This window comes from Alexandromys fortis, unplaced genomic scaffold (assembly GCF_014885135.2).
Source record: "Alexandromys fortis isolate MF-2015 unplaced genomic scaffold, M_Fortis_MF-2015_v1.1 scaffold_219, whole genome shotgun sequence".
NCBI classification, from domain to species: domain Eukaryota; kingdom Metazoa; phylum Chordata; class Mammalia; order Rodentia; family Cricetidae; genus Alexandromys; species Alexandromys fortis.
In genome coordinates this window covers 2218824-2221139 of record NW_026068092.1, presented here as the reverse complement: position 1 = coordinate 2221139, position 2316 = coordinate 2218824, and positions in this window count along the sequence as shown.

Here is a 2316-nt window from a genome sequence, read left to right as displayed (position 1 = left end):
GGCTTGCGACCTGCAGCAGTCTGCTTCCCACAGCCCCTGCTCCTGGGGCCCTTGCCGGCTGGGAAACACTCTCCTCCCTGCTTTGAGAAGAGGGGCATTGCACCCTGGTTCCTGCTCACCACCCTCCCGAGCTTTCTGGAGCGTCCCTTACCAGAATGGTGAGACGGCAGCCTTTGTGGCTCCGCCTTGGTCCCGTGGAAGTGTGCTGGGAGGAAGCACCTGCTAGAAGCTGTGACCAGAACCCAGGAGCTGGCTGGTGGGCTCATCTCCCTGAGGGAGGGTGACCTCAACTGCCCCTGAGAAGCTGAGACCCGTAGAAACAGATTTCTTGTTCACGTTTAAATACCTGGTGAACTGGGACGAAAGGATGCATCCTCAGCAGGAAAAGCACCTCTTCACACAGCAGGAAATCAGGGGTCCTAGGAGAGGGGTGCTCTGACCTCTTCTAAACTCTGAAGAGCCGTCAACCCAGGTCTTTCCCTCCTAGAACAAAGCCAGGTGAAGAGAATTCAAAAAAGAAGCAACAGAATCATAATCTGATGGACAAAGGGAGGGGCTGCTCTTTAGAATGGAGTCACCCTGCCAGGATGTTACAATGACAATTTAAAGACAGACACTTATGCTATCAGACTATTGTCCCCAAAGAATTAAAATTTCCCCAGGAATCCCATTCTGGTAGAGGGGAAAGGCTGAAGACTTGGGGCCAGCCACTGAAGGCCTTGCCTCTCAGGAAGAGATTTCACACAGTTCTGACAATCTATCAGATCACTGTGTGACATCAATGAGTAGATTATGGGTGAGACCACACCTCGGAATGAAATAAAGAACTGAAAAGGAAAGGGAAAGCCATGACTGCTCCTAGGCATAGTGGAGGAGAAGGTTTATGATAGATAAAAGGCAGGGACATCTGGGAAAGTCCAGAGTGGACATGCCCAGGTTGAGCTGGGCCATGGAGGGGGGGCGGGGAGAAAAGAGGGGGGAACCTGGTGCAGCAGCCAGGCAGCCAAAGGGGCGGGGACCAAAGATTCTGGATTATACAGGGAAGAGCCTCTGAGGCAAGGGCAGCCCAGCCCCTGGCCTCGAGAGTTCAGGGTAGAAGGCAGAGGTGTGCCAGCAGGTAGGGACTGAGGGATGCTTGGAGAACCTGGAGGCCAGATTCGCTTTGATATGTTAAATAGGCAACTCAGCCATTTTTCCCAAGTTTGAAACTTAACAACCTTGGCCATATAGTAATGTAGCTAAGCATACTTCTTGCTCTCTACTTAAACCTAAGTCTCATTTCAGGACCCCAAGAACTTGTGGGGAGAGTTACTAGACCTCATTGGTTGTTACTCTACCACATGTGAGCACATTGAATAAACCTCTTTTCTCTGCTTTTTAGTAATACTTATCTCTTTATTTTTATTTATGCCGCGTGCACATGGCCAGCTTGGCAATCGGTGTCTTTACATGCTGCGCTATCATGCAGGCTTAGTTGCCTCTTTTGCTGATGTATTGAGGATGGGTGCCCAACCCTAGCTTGTTAGGACTGTCAGGGCCATGGCTTAGTTACAGAGTGAAGGTTTAAAACCAGGAGATCTCTCATCTCTGTCTGTCTGTCTGTCTCTCTCTCTCTCTCTGGTTTTTTTAGACAAGGTTTCTCTGTGTAGCCCTGACTGTTCTAGAACTAGCTCTGTAGACCAGGCTGACCTTGAACTCATAGAAATCCACCTGCCTCTGCCTCCCGAGTGCTGGGATTAAAGGTTATGTGTCACTACATCAGGCTATTAAAAACAATATGCTAATAAAGTCATGAAAACTATTTTAAACTTCTGTGATCCTAATGCTCTAAAACAAAAATTTATACATCATCTTCCAGATATATTAACAGAAATAATACTGTCTACCAAATTTTAGGTGGTGTTTTGTTTGGGTTGTTTTGTATACCTTGTAACCCAGGCTAGAATGAAACTCAATGTGTAGGTCCTGACTGGCCTCAGCCTCCTGATTACTGACTGAATTCCTGGTACAAGCCACCATCCTTGACTCTCAAACGTTTCTAACTCTGAAAGAAGCCTGTTGTCTGTAATTTTTAAATTATTTTAATTATTAATAGCATCTGTTTTCATGCCAGTTTTCATAACCATAATGACAATCATCATTATTGCTTTCTCTGGGTGATTTTTGGTGGACACTCCCCTCCCCCAGGATGCTGGGAGAAGAAGGGATATAGTGGAGGCTTTGGGAACCACAACTGCACCAAACCGGACGCAGACAGCTGGGCACCCGGAACTCACTAGCCTCGGAACTTTCAGACACCGAAGTGTCGACATCGGA